Genomic DNA, 20,730 nt, shown 5'->3' with positions numbered 1-20,730 from the left:
GGTCTAAATGAAACACAAAGAAACCCCAGAAAATAAGAACTGTCTGCATATGCTAAAAGACCCAGACCAGATCACTTCTAAGTTCCCTCTGGAATATAACAGTACTTACTGTGGATATGAAATAATTTCACAGATTCTAATTTCAGTCATTATGGCCCTCTTATGACTGGGGAAGCTAAGGTGTAGTGGAAGGAGCTCTCTAAAAATAGCTCGTGAACTGAGAGTTGAATAAAGATCAAACCCCTTATTTATCTTACTTGTATTTTTCAAAGTGCATATGAGAATGTCTATTCAAGAAACTCTTGCCTCTTAAGAGTAGGCGGAACTACTACTGCAAAGTTGTCATTTTCAAGGGAAAATTGTGTGGGTAGCTTCCTCTATGTCTGAACAAATTAGAGCTGTACAGGAATTTTCTAATCGGTATGTGGTGATGGCTCCATTCAGTAGCCCTGGTGCAGGACTCCAACAGGGATAACGTAAGAAATTTTTAAAGTCACTTCTCCAAGTATAAGAAAAGAGGAACAGAATTAGAATTATTTAACTTAATAAGAAGGAATTATTTAACTTAAGAAGAGAATGCCAAGGGCTAAACTTGCTATTTTCTAATATCTCAGAAGAACAACTCTCTGTGGCCCAGAAAGAGGAAAATTAGATAACTATGGGAGAAAGAGTGGGATTACATCAAAAAATGAACTTCCCAATTATAAAGACTGCATGGGGGGGTAAGGAAATCACCAAAGAAATTACAGAATATAATTACAACAACAATAGTAGTTATCACTTATTGAGTGTATTATATATCACTTTTCTATTTTAAGCACTTTATAGACATTATCTTATTTAATCCTCATAATGGTGTTCTATGACCTTATTGTTACCTCCACTGAACATTATTTAACATTTTTAGAGGGCCTTCTATGTGCCAGGCGCTGTACTAGGCAGTAGGATTAGAGATTCATAAGACTAGACAAAGTCCCTATAACCATGAAGCTTTTATTCTGGGGGTGGGGGGAGACTGATAATAAATAAATAAGCAAGAAAAGTAAATTAGAGTGGAAAGTATTATGCAGAGAATTAAAAAGAGGGATAAGATGGTTACCAGGTAAACTAGGCAATAAGAGGAGGTACCTCTGAGGAGGTAAAATCTGATTGAAAGGAGGAGCCAGCTAGGAAAAGGGAAGCAGCAAAAACACAGCTGACAGAAAGCAGGTAGAGACAAGGACCGAAGGCAGGAACAAGTTTAATCACTCTGGAAGCCAAAGGAAGGCCACTGAGACTACAGCAGAGCGGATAAAAGGAAACAGCATAAGAAGATGACCGAGTGGAGGACAAAGAATGGGTCATGGGGTTTTCTGAGGGTTAGGGTAAAGACTCTGGATTTTAATCTAAGTATTGTGGGAAGCCCTGGGAGAGTTTTAGACAGGGGAGTGAAATAATCGGATTTATCTTTCTTAAACCTCACTCTGCCTTCTGTGTAGAGAATGGACTATAGGAAGGCAAGAATGGAAGCAGGGAGATTTCTGCAGAGAGATAATCCAGCCTTTCCTTGGAAGCAGGAAGAAGCTTCCCCCAGGAAAACTGGATGCAGGGGACCTGGTCACTTATCCGTTCTATGATTCAGTCACAGCTAGAGCATATTAAATTCTCCCACTCCACAGCGGTTAGTGACATTAGAGCACCGATCTGCTGTAAACTCCCTTGGTGATAATACTGTTTTTCTTTTTAAACTTTTAAGTCTTGGCAGCAAACTTACCTGCCAACATCCCACAATTCCTACCAAAAAGCAAATAAAGTGAAAAAAATGTATTTTTGCACTGTCTTAGTCATGTAGAAATGTCTTCTAATGGAATGTGTCTGACTTGGGCCAACTCTTATCTGTGATGCAAGGCTGACTCTACCCAGAAAATTTTTTCCTGTGTTTCTAATAGTATGTCCCAGAAGAATCAATGTACAGTAATTCTTTTTTTTTTTAATGTACAGTAATTCTTAAGGGACACTTCAAAGTTATTTAAAAAACAAAACAGGTTTTGAGGAGGTTATTCCTCAAATTTTGTTGCATAAGGGGAAATTAACAATGTGGCATACAGGATTCAATCCCTTGATGAAGGGAAAAAGATCAAAGGAATCATGAACATCATCTCCATGCATCTCTCATCTTCCTCCTACAATATTCTCAAGTCAAATGATGTCTAAAGCCTATGTCCATCCGGTATATGAAACATAATGGAAACACAGGCTCCTGTTCAAGAGGGCGACCTAGGAGGATCCTGGGCTCACCTCCTCCCACGCACACACTAAATTTGCAGCTAAATATGGAACATCTTCCTCTGCAGAAAAAACTAAAAACTGAGTGACTCTATGCATCAGGCAAACAAAGGAGAGGAAGCCCACATCAAAGGGGTAGAAAAGTCTGGGATACAATCTCACCAGAAACCCCACCCACTGCAAGGCAACCCAGAGTCAGGAGGGAACTCAAAACGCGGAGCTTCTCCCTGACGAGGGAAGGGTTTGAACCCCACATTGGGGACCCCAGCTTTTAAGACAAGCACCTGAGGGAAAAGCCCCCAAACATCTAGCTTTGAATACCAAAGGCGTCTGGAGGCCCACCAGTTGCTAACAATCTGAGAAATGACCCTTAAAGGGCTGGTTGTGGACTCACCTGCCCCAGGGCTCCGCAGGTGATGGAGAGGCACCCAGATTGCTGTGAATGAGGCTCATTTGCTAATCTTGAACGTTGGCCTGAGGGGCAAGCATGGAATTCAGCACACCCCTGGGCCCTGCTGGCTGCGGGCGCCATCTTCAATCCTCGCTCTAGTCAGTGGACGCCGTCTTTTTTTTTCTCCTTTAATACGAGTTTGGTTTTTTTTCCTTTCTTTTTGTCCTCTTTTTTCCTTGGGCGCCATCTGTACACGCTCCCTCTGCCTCATTCCAGGTTCCAGCCGGTACGCGCCATCTCCCTGCTCCAGGGCGCCAGTAGCTCTGGGAGGAGAGGTTTTAGGCGTCTGGTGCCCAGTGTTTTGGGACTGCAGAGCAGGGGATGCCCCTGACCTCCTGGCTTTGTTGACCCGGGGGGCTTGCGTTCCTGGGTCTCAGAGGATTGCAACAATTGGAAAGACAGTTCTTGGCAGGCTACCACCCCAGGGCACTGCACAGACTGCGAACAGTAACACAGCCCAGTCTTTCTGTGAGGGAGGCCCATTTGCTCAGCCTGGAGCCTTGACCTGAGGGTCAGGCTTCCGGCTGCCACACAACTAGAGGAGCGGCTCTCTCAGAGCAGAGGCTGGTGGGAGCCATCTTTGCTCTCCCTCTGCCTGCCTACAGCTTGCTGGGATCTTCCTGAAAGAAGCTTATACACTCCACTCACCTGGAGCCCCCTGGAGGCACCTTCAGATCGCCTGACTCAGGTGGCCAGGGGGCCTACAGTATTGGCATACTTTAAAAGCTGCTGCCCTGGGCTTCCCTGGTGGCGCTTCCCTGGTGGCGCAGTGGTTGAGAGTCCGCCTGCCGATGCAGGGTACACGGGTTTGTGCCCCGGTCCGAGAAGAACCCACATGCCGTGGAGCGGCTGGGCCCGTGAGCCATGGCGTCTGAGCCTGCGCGTCCGGAGCCATGGCGTCTGAGCCTGCGCGTCCGGAGCCTGTGCTCCGCAACGGGAGGGGCCACAACAGTGAGAGGCCCGCGTACCGCAAAAAAATAAATTAATTAAATAAAATAGTCTTGGATGATCACAAAGGTTTGAGAGACAACAAAGAGGGCAGGGTTGAATGATGAGGTTCATCCCCTACACCACGCCACTCCTTCAAGACTGGGAGAGGCAGCTGTTTTATCTAATGTATAGAAACTAACACAGAGTCAAGAAAAATGAGGAAACAGAGGAATATGTTCAAACTGAAAAAACAAGATAAAACCTCAGGGAAAAAAACCCTAATGAAACGAAAATAATTAATTTATCAGAATCTGGAAAAACAAAGGTAAATAAAACCTTGAACTTTAATAATGAAACAAAAAAGTAATGTAGAAACACTTGATCTGTTTCTTGCAACAAATCACGTCTGCTACAGGACATCATGATAGTCCACGGACACAATGATTTAGTAGTAATTTTAAAAAAAGGTCAATAATAATAATAGTATTTGTTGAGGACCTCCTACAGGTCAGACACTGTGTTAGTTGTTTGTAGATCGTTCCCTAAAAATGAAAAATGCTTCCAGATCTACTGATGAATTGTACCTCCAGAATACAAAAAAAAAAATCTCCTCAATAGTCTTTGGGACTCGTTAGAAACATTTCTCATTAGGAAACAGTGTTTGGTCGTTCTGTTTTTCCACCCAAGAAAGAGTTGAAGGGATTTAGTCTGGATGGAAAGAAGAGCTTCCTAAAGCTAATATTAAAAGCAAAAACACATACATCATTTAAGTCACACAGAGTTGGCCTCTAACCAAAGAAGAGAGGGGTAAGACATAAACACAGAAAGCACTTAATTCCTTCTTTGTGTATGTAAAAGGTATAAGTGGTATACTTTGAAAACAGCAACAGGATCCAGAATTGATGAATCACGTGGCTAATGTCATTATGTAAGAGAGCTATGAAAACATTTGAAGCAAAAATAGTACGCTTTCTCTCATACTTGTATAAAAATTAAGGGCTTTTGCATGAAGATAATCACTAAAGAAAAATTGCCACTTGTTCTAGTCCTTAGTAAATGTTAAATGTCACATTTACATTATTACCTTTTTTCTTTTTCTGATTTTAAAAGTAATATTTGCTCATTAAAGAAAATCTTGGAAATTAAGAAGGTTAAGAAGATAAGAAGGGAAATCACCCATAATCTCACTACCCAGAATTAATGACCTTAACTCTTTTTTGGTAGATTCATTCCAGCCTTTATCTTAAACAAACGTTATCTGTTTTCAGAGTTAAGAACCAACTACGGGCTTCCCTGGTGGCACAGTGGTTAAGAATCCACCTGCCAATGCAGGGGACACGGGTTCGAGCCCTGGGAAGTCTGGGAAGATCCCACATGCCGTGCAGCAACTAAGCCCATGTGCCACAACTACTGGGCCTGCGCCCTAGAGCCTGCGAGCCACAACTGCTGAGTCCTCATGCCACAACTACTGAAGCCCGGGCACCTAGAGCCCACACTCCACAATAAGAGAAGCCACCGTGATGAGAAGCCTGCATACCACAACGGAGAGTAGCCCCCACTCAGCACAACTAGAGAAAGCCCACGCAACAACGAAGACCCAATGCAGCTAAAAATAAATAAATAAAAATAAACTTATTTTTAAAAAAAAGAACCAACTATACGTACACTTTTCTTTTTAATTTATTTTTCACTGCACTGGGTCTTGCTGCGTGCGGGCTTTCTCTAGCTGTGGTGAGCAGGGGCTACTCTTCGTTGCAGTGTGCTGGCTTCTCATCGCGGTGGCTTCCCTTGTTGCAGAGCACAAGATCTAGGCACATGGGCTTTGGTAGTTGCAGCATGCGGGTTCAGTATTTGTGGCTCTCAGGCTCTAGAGCACAGGCTCAATAGTGGTGGTGCACGGGCTTAGTTGTTCCATGGCATGTGGCATCTTCCTGGACCAGGGATTGAACCCGTGTCCCCTGCTTTGGCAGGTGGATTCTTAACCACTGTGCCACCAGGGAAGTCTCTGTACACATTTTTGAACTTGCTTTTTTCAAGTAACCTTATACAGTGAGTACTTGCCCATGTCATTAATAATTCTTCATACATGTTAATAAGTACAAAATATTACATTCCTAATTAAACCTCTATTTTCAAGCATTTAGGCTGCTTCCAATATTTTCCTATTATGAAAAAGCACTAAAAAATATAATATTAATGACATCACAACACAACTGTGAAAACAAAGTAAAATAGCTCCTATTCCATGAATAGGCAAACAGAGGTAGTATTTTTCCCTATACTTTCCTCCCTTAAACTGGGTCATAAAGCGATTGAAAGAAAGACAGTCTAGAGAGAGAGCTCTCTCTGGTTACAGCACATTGATTAACAGGGTAGAAAACCTCATCACCAACATGAAAGATGTTCAGTACCCCTTTTTGCCCATCTCACTATCTACTACCATTTCCCTCCTCTCCGTGAAAACTGGAAGTCTATTGGCCAGAGGTCTGTTGATTATCCAGAAGTGACCCAGTGCACTGCAACCTCCAACCAACTTCCCCAAAGTCCCAACGTTGATCTAGGATGTTCTCTCAGTATCAGTGGGTCGCACAACTCCAGAGGTACCATTTGTACTATTTCCTGTGTGATGGTCTCCCCTGGAGTTTTGCAGCATTGCCCCAGACTGTTGCTTCACGTTTATACAAGAGCAAAATGAACAACAGAGACTCTGGCTAGTGAAGAAGTCCTTTTGTTGCTCTGACCCCAATGCTAGTGCTGGAATCTCCTCTGGCTTTAGTGCCCAAGACTTCACTTGTTGAATCAGTTTGGACATATTTTCCACACAGAAAAGCTTTTTTTAAAAGACCCCTCAAGATACAGGGCCACAGGGCTTCTCTAAGACAAAAGCTAAACCAGGACAACAAAGAAATCCCCTGCTCCCACCACCAGGCTAGCAAGCCCCAGATAACAAGAAGAGTCTACTGCTGGGCTTCCCCGGTGGCACAGTGGTTGAGAGTCCGCCTGCTGATGCAGGGGACATGGGTTCGTGACCCGGTCCGGGAAGATCCCACATGCCGCGGAGCGGCTGGGCCCGTGAGCCATGGCCGCTGAGCCTGCGCGTCCAGAGCCTGTGCTCCGCAACGGGAGAGGCCACAACAGTGAGAGGCCCGCGTACCGCCCCAAAAAAAAAAAAAAAAAGAAAAGAGAAAAGAGTCTACTGCTGGTTGAGGATCAGGAGCAGGGAGAAAAACCTCTGAGGTACAGGAAAGGCTTAAAGCTAAAGATGGAACAAGAACATGGAAAAAACCGTTTCAGTAATTCAACCTCCACCACAAGGTAGTAGAGGAATTTTAAGTCAGTGGTACACTGAAGGTAACTATAGCAAAACAAAGAAACAAATACAAAATCAACTCATTTTATTGAACTGACACTATCATCCTCTTCCCCCACTAATGGCCTAGCAGAGGAAGAGACATGTTCATATCTAGGCATAAAAATATTGACCTCAGAACCATTAGATCAGACAGTCAATCAAAATTAGAAAATACACACACAAAAAAATCAAGGAAAACAACTCATTTTCAAATGACAAAGCAGCCAACAGAAGAGACTTAGAGATGAACCAGATGTTGCAACTATCAGAGGGGTAATGTTAAATAATGAATTAATATCTCTAAAGGTTCTAGTAGAAAAGGTGAACAGCATGCAAAACCAGCTGAAAAATTTCAGCAGAGCAATCCATACTATAGGGGAAAAAAACTGCTAAAAATAAAAAATAATAATAAGAGAAAAAAAGAATGCCTTCAACTTGCTGATCAATAGATTCAACAAGCCAAAGGAAAAAGAAGTGGAAAAAACATTAGGGAACTTGAAAATAGGTCAGTAGAAATGACCCAAATTTATACAATGGAATATTATTCAGCCATTAAAAAAGAATGACATCTAGGGGACTTCCCTGGCAGTCCAGTGGTTAAGACTTTGCCTTCCAATGCAGGGGGTGTGGGTTTGATCCCTGGCTGGGGAACTAAGATCCCACATGTCTCGGGGCCAAAAACCAAAAAATAAAACAGAAGCAATATTGTAACAAACTCAACAAAGACTTGAAAAATGGTACACACACACTCACACACACACAATATTTTTTATTTTACTTTAATTTTGGCTGCGTTAGGTCTTCGTTGCTGCCTGTGGGCTTTCTCTAGTTGCAGCGAGCGGGGGCTACTCTTTGTTGCAGTGCGCAGGCTTCAGTAGCTGTGTCGTGGGCTCTAGAGCGCAGGTTCAGTAGTTGTGGTGCTCGGGCTTAGTTGCTCCAAGGCACGTGGGATATTCCCGGTCCAGGGCTCGAACCCGTGTCCCCTGCATCGGCAGGTGGATTCTTAACCACTGCACCATGAGGGAAGCCCCCACACACAAAATCTTAAAAAAAAAAAAATGATATCTTGCCATTTGCAACAATTTGGTTGAAACATAAGGGCATTATGCTAACTGAAGGAAGTCAGACAGAGAAAGGCAAATATATGATCTCTCTTATATGTGAAATCTTAAAAAAAAGAAAAAACACGCTCACAGATATAAAACAGACAGCGTGTCAGTTGTAATTAATAATACTTTTTGTAGTATGGTACTGGCACAAAAACAGAAATATAGATCAATATAAGGGGATAGAAAGCCCATAAATAAACCCACGGCCTTATGGTCAATTAATCTATAGCAAAGGAGGCAAGAATATACAATGGAGAAAAGACAGTCTGTTCAATAAGTGGTGCTGGGAAAACTGGACAGCTACATGTAAAAGAATGAAATTAGAACACTCCCTAACACCATACACAAAAGTAAGCTCAAAATGGATTAGAGACCTAAATGTAAGGCCAGACACTATAAAACTCCTAGAGGAAAACATAGGAAGAACACTCCTTGACAAAAATCACAGCAATATTTTTTTGGATCCATCTCCTAGAGTAATGGAAATAAAAACAAAAATAAACAAATAGGGCCTAATTAAATTTAAAAGCTTTTGCACAGCAAAGGAAACCACAAACAAAACAAAAAGACAACCTACAGAATGGGAGAAAATATTTGCAAACGAAGCAACCGAAAAGGAATTAATCTCCAAAATATACAATCAGTTCATGTAGCTCAATATCAAAAAAACAAATAACACAATCCAAAAATGGGCAGAATATCTAAACAGACATTTCTCCAAAGAAGACATACAGATGGCCAAAAGGCACATCAATAGATAATCAATATCACTAATTATTAGAGAATTGCAAATCAAAACTACAACAAGGTATCGCCTCACACTGGTCAGGATGGCCATCATCAAAAAGTCTACAAATAGCAAATGCTGGATAGAGTGTGGAGAAAAGGGAACCCTCCTACACTGTTGGGAATGTAAATTGGTACAGCCACTATGGAGAACAGTATGGAGGTTCCTTAGAAAACTAGAAATACGGGCTTCCCTGGTGGCGCAGTGGTTGAGAGTCCGCCTGCTAATGCAGGGGACATGGGTTCGTGCCCCGGTCTGGGAAGATCCAATGTGCCACAGAGCGGCTGGGCCCGTGAGCCATGGCCACTGAGCCTGCGCGTCTGGAGCCTGTGCTCCACAATGGGAGAGGCCACAACAGTGAGAGGCCCGCGTACTGCAAAAAAAAAAAACACAACTAAAAATATAGCTACCATATGATCCAGCAATCCTACTCCTGGGCATATATCCAGAGAAAACCACAATTCGAAAAGATACATGCACCCCAATGTTCGTTGCAGCACTATTTACAATACCAAGACATGGAGGCAACCTAAATGTCCCTCAACAGAGGAATGGATAAAGAAGAAGTGGTACGTATATACAATGGAATATTACTCAGCCATAATAAAGAAAGAAGTAATGCCATTTGCAGCAACATGGATGGATCTAGAGATTATCATACTAAGTGAAGTAAGTCAGACAGAGAAAGACAAATATCATATAATCTCACTTATATGTGGGATCTAAAAAATGATACAAATGAAATTATTTACAAAACAGAAGTAGACTCACAGACATAGAAAACAAACTTATGGTTACCAAAGGGGATAGCAGGGGTGGGGGGGAGGGATAAATTAGGAGTTTGGAATTAACACGTACACATTACTGTATATAAAATAGGTAACCAAGAAGGACCTAGTGTATAGCACAGGGAACTCTACACAATATCTTGTAATAACCTATAATGGAAAACAATCTGGAAAAGTATATATATATATGAATCACTTTGCTGTATACTTGAAACTAACACAACATCATCAATCAACTATACTTCAATTTAAAAAAAAAAGAAAAAAGAATAATACTGTTTGCACTGAAAGTTGTGAAGAAAGTAGACCTTACAAATTCTCATCACAAGAAAATGCAACACTCTGTAACAACGTGTGGTGGCAGATGCTAACTAGATTATTGTGGTCATCATTTCACAATATATACAAATATCAAACCATTATGTTGTACACCTGAAGCTAATATAATGTATGTCAATTATACTTCAATAGAAAGAATTTTTAACTACCCAAACTAAAACAAAAAAACAGTGAAGAAAAGCAAAAATTAAACAGAGCCATCAGAACTATGGGTCTAACATGTGTAAGGTATAAAGGCTGAGAATTTCCCCTCAGATCATGAAATATAGTAAGCCACAGGTCTAAGAAGCTCAGAGGATTCCCCCTCCCCAACAAAAAAACAGATTAAATAACAAAGTAAAGAAGAAGAAGGAGGAGGAGAAGAAAGAGAGGAAAACAAAAGCCACACCACCCACACTCATCTAGAACCATCACAGTCAAGTGGATTAAAAATAAAGAGAAAATTTTGAAGACAGTCAAAGAAAAAGGAAACATTACATACAGAGGAACAAAGATAAGAATGACTGTAGGCTTCTTATCTGAAACTATACAAGCCAGAAGACAGATAGCTTTAAAATACTGGGGTGGGGGGGAACTATTAACCCAGAATTTATGCCCAGTGAAAACTGATTTCAAAAATGAAAGAGGAAAACTCTTTTAAACATATAAAAACAAAATTTGTTACCAGCAGACCTACACTACTGAAAATGTTTAGGGAAGTTCTACAGATAGAAAGAAGGAAAATGATACTAGATCAAACCTTGGAGTATAAAACAGGCAGAACCCCAGAAATGGTTAAAATGAAGGTTTTCCTAGCTTTAGGTGAATGAAATTAGCTTTAATATAAAAAAGTCAATCTAGTACACTCTGTTGGTGCTCCACACTGACCCCGTTAACTGGGCGAGTGCACCCTCACCCACTTGCTGGAGGGGGAAGGGCTGCTGTCGGCTCATAGCTGCACTGTGCTCCTGAGAATTGCCCTTGACCAGTGGACTTGGACACGAATTGCCCTTGACCAGCGGCCGCCACTTGGACACGAATATGTGGGAGGTTATGCCTTGCCCTGCAGGGGGCTGCAGCCAACCACTAACAAATATGGGATACCGAAAAGACCTGCCTCCTTACCTCAACGTAGCATAACTCTGTGGTGCTATTCGTGTTTCAGAGTTCCCTGTTCACTAGCTTAGGTTAGCTTTAGCTGAAAACACATCTTTACCTAACCTTTTCCCCTGCCCTATCCTATTTCCTTCCCTTTCTGACAGGTTTCACCAGAAAACTCTCCCTTAAGAGTCCCCTTCTCCATCTCTACTTCTGAGGAGCCTGACCCGAATCACTCAATGTTTCCCCACAAAGCATGATGTTTGCCTTAAGTTTTTGTACACACTGTTTGTCATATTAAGGGCTTCCCTTCTATTTCTAGTTTCCTAAAGAGTTTATATCAAGAATGGATGCTGTTTTTTTGTCAAGTTTTCCCACATTTATTCATATGATCATATGGGGTTTCCTCCTTCATTTGGTTAATGTGGTAATTTATGTACAATAAATTCGAATTCTTGGAATAAATGCAACTTGGTCATAATGTTTTAAGAAAGAATTTGCTAATCTATTAATTTAATAATTTTTAAACTGACTGTAAAATACAAGGATTTTCTTTTTTTATCTTTTTTTTATAAGTGTTCACCTATAAAGATGAAAGGGAAGAAAACTCACTGGGACTAAGCAGGGAAGAGCAGGAGAAATCCCAAATACATTTACACCTTCTGAAGTTGTTAACCACAGAACAACGCTGGCGTATTTCACGTTCAGTGAGTGTACACCACTCCAGGTCTGCAAAAGGAACAGGCCTGCCTGCAGGCAAGGGGGCACTGAGAGGGGCTGCAAGTACCCATTAATCATCTGACTTCTAAAAGCAGGTTATGCTCGAAGAGCCAATACAACTCTCTGCTACAGGCCCCGGGCAGAGCCTTTCTGAGCATCGAAACACATGGATCAAAAAATCTCATAGGATTATAAGAGCAGAGAGTATAAAAGAAATCCAAAAGCTGGCATACAGCCTTCCACAGAATAGATTTTCAATAAATATTGGCAGATCAACAGATTTCTGTCACCTATACGTCATCGAATCCCTTTCTCATCTTTATTTGGTCATTTTAGAAGTTGGAGGAAATTGAACTCAGTTGCTAGAGTCATTTCATCACTAAATCTTTATTAATGAGAAAAGAAATAGCCCTCAACATTCTAACTAGAATATGCATGAGTCTTCATGTATGGAATGATGTCACCAAACACCCTCACCCCTCAAATACACAAGCTCTGGAATGATGATGAGTTTACCATGATCCAACCAACCCATTCAATCTCTCTTTCCATTCTTGAGTTTGCTTATCAGGGCTTGTGACACAGTCTTTAGCTGCAAGGTTAAAAGATTTCCAAGTCTGTTATCCACTATAAGTATGTTTTTGCAGTCTCTTCTAAATTCTACATTCCTCCAAGCCTGTGAATGTATCTTGTCCTTCGTTCTGTCTTTCCTGGCAAAGTCCTAAGGACATAGGAGATTTTGTCAATTATTACTGAATTAGAGATGACTGGCCCATGGAGTTCAACACTGGACCTTGGCTTCACTGACACCATTCTTCAACCAGATGTGCTACTGAAGAACGTACCCATGATGACATTGAAGACAGAAATCCTTATAAACCCTGAAATCAGCTTTCTCTAAATTTCTCTCTATGATCCTTCCATTTATTCATGAGATCCAGTGTTTAGTGGACACCTTTAACCTGAAGAGCTAGGCTGTTAAGAGTACTTTTCAAAGAGTCGGTCAGTTGTAAAATAAACACTCCTTGATCATCTGATTGGTGCTGACTTATGACTTGGTTTTTCAGGGAACTCTCCTATGTCTCAGTTTAATCATTTCACCAAAGATCTTGTGCTGTTTGTCAGCAGAAACCACTGCTGTTAGAAGAAACTGGCCTCTCCCTTAACTCTCCCAGACTCAGTCTGTTCTTTCCCACCCTTTATTTCCTGAACAGTCTTATCGGTGATGCAATTAGTATTGATTTGCCACCAATAGCTTCTGTTTCTTCCCATGACCCTGGAATTGAAACCGTGCACCTCAGATTGGGAGTTGAACCCACGCAGCCGGGACTTAAGCCTGGCCAAAACCCACCATCTTCCAACTGAGATCACACACCTGGTTTCAGGACTTGAAGCTCAGGGTCTTGATGTCTCATCGCAGAAAGAATTCAGTGAGAGACAAAATGATGTATTGCAATGAGCGTATACTGAGGCTCCAGGTCTAGTGAAAGTTGACTTGTCTGCCATCTTGCACCCATTTTGTTCTAATCAGTTTATGCCAAGTCCTTGGGCTATATCATTCTTTCAAAGGTTGTGCCCTGTCCCCTTCCCTTCTGTTTCAGAATCACTCCAATTTGAGAGGCAACAATCCATGGAAAATGGCCCCTATCCCTTGCATTCTTGGTTTCTAACCTTTTACCAGAGTTCTGACCCTAAGCATTCTGGCTTAAATAATATTATATCAAGTTGCACCCATTAATTTTATTTCAGATATCTCACAGATCATCAGGTTTCTGGAGGTAAAAGAAACCTCAATGATTGACTAGTCAACTCCATTTTACCAAAATTGAGCTCCAGAATAAATGCCTTAGCCTTAATCTAGAGGCAGAACGGAGACAAAACATGAAGTCTAGCCCTCTTCTAGTAAACACACTGTATTACCCTATGTGCACCACCAAATCTAAGAAAATGAGCTTGCAAGTTCATGCTCAGAAAGACGAAAATGTTCCCAACTCTCTGGAAACAATGTGGTAATTTAAGCAAGCAAGATCTCACTCCAGGTCGCACCCCCCACCCCCATCACAAAATGAGGTGGCAGGGCTGCCCTGAACATTGATGCCTCCTGGAGAATTTCCTGCTATATCTCAAGGGCAAAGAGGGTCAATTACAGATCTTTTTCACATTCTTGATTCACTGACATTCATTAGGGCTCACTGGAATAGGTCTCAAACACCTTATCTCTAACAACATGTTAGAAATCTCTCTGTGCTATTTGTCCTGCTCACCTCAGCCTCATACCTTCTCCTCTGAGGGTGGCTCCACAAAGAGGGGAGGACAAAGGCGGGTCACCTCTGGAGTCTGGGAAGGGAGCCTGCTAAAAACTGCCCTCCTTCCAATGAGAAATTGTTTTTTCAGACCTCTGCGTGACTAGAACTTGAAAACTTGAACTTTGAGTTGTGATTTGATACCTGAAATTCCTTTCATTCCACAATTAAAGATAAGGCTTTCAGGGTAAACATAGCAGGACTCAGCAATCTCTGGACTAACTAATACACATAAAGGGATAAATGACTGATATGGGTCATTTCCTAGAACAGGTTTTGGAAAAAGAGGAGGGAAAGGAGAGGTCAAGGGCACTGAAGGGAGAAAAAGGAAGACTGGAGGCAATGAAGAAAAACTCTGACCCCTTCACGGTCTGCCTTGAACAATGTTATGTTTAATTGCTTCCTGAACCATTCCTCATTTTTTTTTTCTTTAATCAACTTTAACCACAAAGGTAACTGCTATTGGTTTTCTAACGGACAAGGATGTCTTAGCGTGGCATCTACCTAGATGAATATGAATGGGAAATAGTTACTTATAAGCATGTGTACTAGAAAGAGATTTCAAAACGTGATACGCCTGCATACTGATTATGGTACTACTTAATCAGGGTATTTTATATTAGTATGTTCCTTTCTACTGGAGAGCTTAAAGCGGAAAAGGAACCATAGATTTATAAAAAAGAGAAAAAAAATCAGCTTCCTGTGCACCCACTAGAGTGTTGTATGTATTAGAAATCACAGAAAAATGAAAGATAAAATCAATACTCATGTTAAAGGAATTCCCATGTTGGTATGATTGTTTCCATAAATGGAAATGTGGAAGCAGTGATGATGTTGAGAACGTGGTAGGATGCAGTCACTTTTTATTTTCTGAGGGAAAGAAAGGCAGAGAGAGAGAGGGGGGAAAAAATGGAGTGGTTGTGCTTCTGTTTACCCACTGCCTGGGTTAATATGTAATTGACAAGATTAATGGCTGCATAATAATTGCCTCTATTGTTTACCGTCTGGATGGGGGCCAGCCATCTTACCACTCTGCCCACCAGTGGGTTTGGGTCTGTAAGGAATGCAGTGAGTAGATAGGGTCTGTGTGCCAGGTGTTACCTTGCTAAAGAAGACATTCAGGGAGAACTGTACAGGGAGACCTGGTGATGTTCCCTCTGGTGGGGTGTCCCTCTCTGCACCGGGTAAATAGTCCCACTTCAAAACTGCTGTATCCATTGTGGTGGAACAGAGACAGGTGGGCCCAGCCAAACCGCTCTACCTGAGGAAGACAAAGAAAAACATTCAGGATCCAGAGAAAGGTCTCCGTTCTGTCCTGTCCAAGGTGTAAAACAAACAGCACTACTCCTCGTGGCTGTTCCTTGCACTGCCCTGGGATGTGCTGGGAAGCACTTGCCTTTCATCTGCAGATTTACATGGATGTGAAAATACATTCCTCTCCCCTCTTTCCTGATCCGCTTTCAAAGCTCCTGTTTCTAGCCCTTCTCACTGTGAGATGAGCAAATAGACCGAGACTTTCAGTCACAAACCGCAGAGAGGATTTCCATGGAAACGTACCATGAGTCCACCTGCTCTGCGGCTGATCTTGTCTTGTCTTGCCTCTCACATAGACCAGGATGATTTGATATACAAAAACAAAGGCTATGTCATTCCTCCTCACGTAGCCTCGTTCTGGTCTGGGTCACACACGTTCTCCTTGATTGCCTCAAACTACATGGGTTTCCTCATTTTCTAACAAATCGAGTTCAGATTCCTGACATTCGAGGAGCCTCACCTGGGGACTGGTACTAATACTTGTCCTACTGTTGGCTTCACCCCAAATTACACTGTCTTATTGTGTAGTTCCATGCTTTCCTCTTTCCACCTAGATGTCTCCCTCGACCCCGTCTCTCTCAGTATATTAAAATCTTATTCCTTTGGCGCAAACCCTGTTGTATAGCTCCCTATTCTACATTCTTATATACCTTGTACTTTTCCTTCATAACATTTATCCCTACTGTCATTACATACTTACAGTGTAGTCACTGTGGCCTGACTTTCCTCCTTACTGGATAATGAGCCCCCTGAAGATAGGGACTGCATGTATTATGTTCTTTGACATATATCTAGCAGTGGACCAGTAGTAGATTAGTGCTTAGATTAATGGTCAAGTTAAGGATGATATTAATGAATGTAAAGACCAGTTCAGATTTTCACTTCCTTCATTAGCTCGACCTTCAGCTTCTCCAGCTGAATATATTGCTAGTCATCTTTTGAAGTGACTTGTGAACTTTGTAATTCCTGCTGGCACCAATCATTTTCCATGTTTTATCATCATTATCTAAACCTTAGCCTTATCTGTTTTGTTACTCTAAGGTTCCTTGGGAGCAGGGACTCTCATTCATTCTTTAACTTGTTCACAAGTCCAAACAAATTTTATCTAGCTGGGACTCAAAAACTGTTTGCTGAGTGGTGGATTAATTTTTTATTTATCTATCTTTCTGTTTATATAATGCCCATAGTTCCACATTCTGCACACATTCCTTTTCCTACATTAGAGGAAAAAATAAATAAGTAACCAGTCAACAAATCTTTTCACCATTTAAGTTTCAGCCATACAGCATATACTCCTTCCAGGGGCATTCCATTCCATTCGGTGAAGACTTGAGTTTAAAGATATGACAGCAGAGCATGAAAGAGCTCTAAGTTTTTGCTAGAAACAACAGAAGAGGTAAAAGGTTGGAGCCGTGGGAAAAATGAAGAGAGCAAGGATGAAAATGAAGACAGTACTGGCAACCGATGGTTTAGGTGGAAAAAACTTAGAGCTCTAAGAAACTCATAGGAGTGATAGGCTTTGAACTTAAGCCTTTATTCTGTATCAACTGGAGCCAAGTCTTCAACCTATATGTTCTGTGTGACCTGGGAAAGGTCACTTTTCTCCCTGGATCTGTTTCCACATGGGTGAAATGGCATGAATGATGTATATCTTTCAGATTGTTTGTGAGATTCACATCATCATATGAGAAATTCTTCTGCAAGTTCAAAAGTGTTTTGCAAGTGGTATTACCTAAATGGTGGCTGAGGACCAAGAACTGGAGTGAGACAGCTTGCAGAGGGTTTGAGAGACCATAGACAGAAGCTTACGTTTCATCTGGAGATTAACGGGAAGCATCGGCCTAAAGCCAATTTGGGGTGATGGTGGGGGGAGTGCTTCCTAATTACTGTTTATCCAATCTAATTAGCATAATGTCATCAATGTGGTGGCTCAGTGTAATTTTTTATTTATTTATTTATTTTTTATACAGCAGGTTCTTATTAGTCATCCATTTTATACACATCAGTGTATACATGTCAATCCCAATCTCCCAATTCACCACACCATCATTCCCACCCCCCCACTGCTTTCTCCTCTTGGTGTCCATATGTTTTTTCTCTACATCTGTGTCTCAATTTCTGCCCTGCAAACCAGTTCATCTGTACCATTTTTCTAGGTTCCACATATATGCGTTAATAAACGATATTTGTTTTACTCTTTCTGACTTACTTCACTCTATATGACAGTCTCTAGATCCATCCACGTCTCTACAAATGACCCAATTTCGTTCCTTTTTATGGCTGAGTAATATTCCATTTTATATATGTACCACATCTTCTTTATCCATTCGTCTGTCAATGGGCATTTAGGTTGCTTGCATGACCTGGCTATTGTAAATAGTTCTGCAATGAACATTGGGGTACATGTGTCTTTTTGAATTATGGTTTTCCCTGGATATATGCCCAGTAGTGGGATTGCTGGGTCATATGGTAGTTCTATTTTTAGTTTTTTAAGAACGTCCATACTGTTCTCCACAGTGGCTGTATCAACTTACATTCCCACCAACAGTGCAAGAGGGTTGCCTTTTCTCCACACCCTCTCCAGCATTTGTTGTTTGTAAATTTTCTGATGATGCCCATTCTAACTGGTGTGAGGTGATACCTCATTGTAGTTTTGACTTGCATGTCTCATAATTAGTGATGTTGAGCAGCTTTTCATGTGCTTCTTGGCCATCTGTATGTCTTCTTTGGAGAAAAGTCTATTTAGGTCTTCTGCCCATTTTTGGATTGTGTTGTTTGTTTTTTAAATATTGAGCTGCATGAGCTGTTTATATATTTTGGAGATTAATCCTTTGTCTGTTGATTCATTTGCAAATATTTTCTCCCATTCTCAGGGTTGTCTTTTCATCTTGTTTATGGTTTCCTTTGCTGTGCAAAAGCTTTTATGTTTCATTAAGTCCCATTTGTTTATTTTTGTTTTTATTTCCATTAGTCTAGGAGGTGGATCAAAAAAGATGTTGCTGTGATTTATGTCAAAGAGTGTCCTTCCTATGTTTTCCTCTAAGAGTTTTATAGTGTCTGGTCTTACATTTAGGTCTCTAATCCATTTTGAGTTTATTTTTGTGTATGGTGTTAGGGAGTGTTCTAATTTTATTCTTTTACATGTAGCAGTCCAGTTTTCCCAGCACCACTTATTGAAGAGACTGTCTTTTCTCCATTGTATATCCTTGCCTCCTTTGCCATAGATTCGTTGACCATAGGTGCGTGGGTTTATCTCTGGGCTTTCTATCTTGTTCCATTGATCTATATTTCTGTTTTTGTGTCAGTACCATACTGTCTTGATTACTGTAGCTTTGTAGTATAGTCTGAAGTCAGGGAATCTGATTCCTCCAGCTCTGTTTTTTTCCCTCAAGACTGCTTTGGCTATTTGGTGTCTTTTGTGTCTCCATACAAATTTTAAGATTTTTTTGTTCTAGTTCTGTAAAAAATGCCATTGGTAATTTGATAGGGATTGCATTGCATCTGTAGATTGCTTTGGGTAATATAGTCATTTTCACCATATTGATTCTTCCAATCCAAGAACATGGTATATCTCTCCATTTGTTGGTATCATCTTTAATTTCTTTCATCAGTGTCTTATAGTTTTCTGCATAAAGGTTTATTCCTAGGTATTTTATTCTTTTTGTTGCAATGGTAAATGGGAGTATTTCCTTAATTTCTCTTTCAGATTATTTATCATTAGTCTGTAAGAATGCAAGAGATCTGTGCATTAATTTTGTATCCTGCAACTTTACCAGATTCATTGATTAGCTTTAGTAGTTTTCTGGTGGCATCTTTAGGATTCTCTATGTATAGTATCATGTCATCTGCAAACAGTGACAGTTTTACTTCTTCTTTTCCAATTTGGGTTCCTTTTATTTCTTTGTCTTCTCTGATTGCCGTGGCTAGGACTTCCAAACTATGTTGAATAATAGTGGTGAGAGTGGACATCCTTATCTTGTTCCTGATCTTAGAGGAAATACCATGCTTTCAGTTTTTCACCGTTGAGAATGATGTTTGCTGTGATTTTGTCATATATGGCCTTTGTTATCTTGAGGTAGGTTTTGTAGAGTGCTAAGATAAAAAGGTCAGTTCATAGAGATGGAAAGGAAAATGTTGGTTGCCAGGGGTTGGGAGGAGGGAGGAAGGGGGAGTTATTGTTTAATGGGTACACAGTTTTGGTTTTGCAAGATGAAAAAGTTATGGAAATGGATGGTGGTGATGGTTTTATACCACAATTTAATAAGTAAATAAATACTAAATTAATAAATAAGAAAAAAGTGAATTAAGAAGAGTCAACTGTACTCTCTCCTGAAAGGACATAAGAAGGAGAGGAACAGTAAAGGAATCTCTGAAGAACTGATAAAAAGAAAAGGAACCACAGATTCAAAGCTAGAGAAAAGGCCTAAGCCAGGCTGTCTGGTCAGATAACAATCCCATTTCTTCTTCCTGGACATGCAACCCACTACATTCTCTAGATTCCCGTGCAAAGGTGGGGCCTTGTGACCGAATTCTAGCAACTAATGGAAAACAGAATGATGTTGGTCATTCCCAGACCAGGCACATAAAAACCTTCCGCCTGTGTTCCTCCGTGTTATTTTCCAATCCAGAGGGTGCGTGCTCATGTCCAGAGTGACTTTGGAAGTCACACGTTGAAGATGGTGAAGACAGAAGACAAAGTTGCTCAGGTTCCTGCATCACTACTGGGAAGATGGAACTCTTATCAATCAGGACATCTGTTTTAGACTTTACAGCAGCAAGGGAAAACATGTCTATTGTGTTCAAGCCAGTATCCAGTTGGGGGTGAGTTTATTACAGCAGTTATCGTTACCTTAATTAACAGAGCATGGATGAGTTAGGGAGGTAACCGAGGAGCCCTCTGTCTGCCTTTTTGAATAATGAAAGTTAGAATTATAAGGAGAGAAAGTGGAAACAGCTGGGAGAAGGAAGAGGCTGGCAGATGGTATCTATGGACAGTCTTTGAAGCCAGGGTCTCAGAATAAATAATATCAAAACATGGCTTTTAACAAGGCATGTACTATTGCACATCATGACCCAGTCAGTCCATATCTACCCCTATTTAGTGGCTCCCATCTACTCTATGGCCTTGGCCATGGCACTCGACATGTCCTTGACTTTCTATTTATAGCCACAAAAGAAAAATACCAATGAAATTTCTATAAAAGTTTCTCAAAAACTCCAGGTTCCCTCTCTTGCTTTCTCTCTCTCTTCCCCAACCCCCAAATAATTTTTAATTGTTTAATGTGGGAAAATGCT

The 20,730-nt window shown here is 41.0% G+C and overlaps 1 long non-coding RNA gene across 1 annotated transcript in view; it reads right to left on the bottom strand.

The window, feature by feature from the left end:
• Window positions 1-8,008: 8,008 nt before the first annotated feature.
• Window positions 8,009-20,730, bottom strand: part of LOC116750417 — a 73,119-nt gene continuing 60,397 nt past the window's right edge. Inside the window, exons 4-5 of the long non-coding RNA XR_004349020.1 lie at window positions 15,223-15,382; window positions 8,009-8,041 (exon numbers count right to left, since the gene is read on the bottom strand). This is a non-coding gene — a long non-coding RNA (uncharacterized LOC116750417). The remainder of the gene's footprint in view (window positions 8,042-15,222; window positions 15,383-20,730) is intronic.

This window comes from Phocoena sinus, chromosome 3, assembly GCF_008692025.1.
Source record: "Phocoena sinus isolate mPhoSin1 chromosome 3, mPhoSin1.pri, whole genome shotgun sequence".
NCBI lineage: Eukaryota > Metazoa > Chordata > Mammalia > Artiodactyla > Phocoenidae > Phocoena > Phocoena sinus.
The sequence above is the reverse complement of the archived record's forward strand: the minus strand, read 5'-3'. Positions and strand labels throughout refer to the sequence as shown.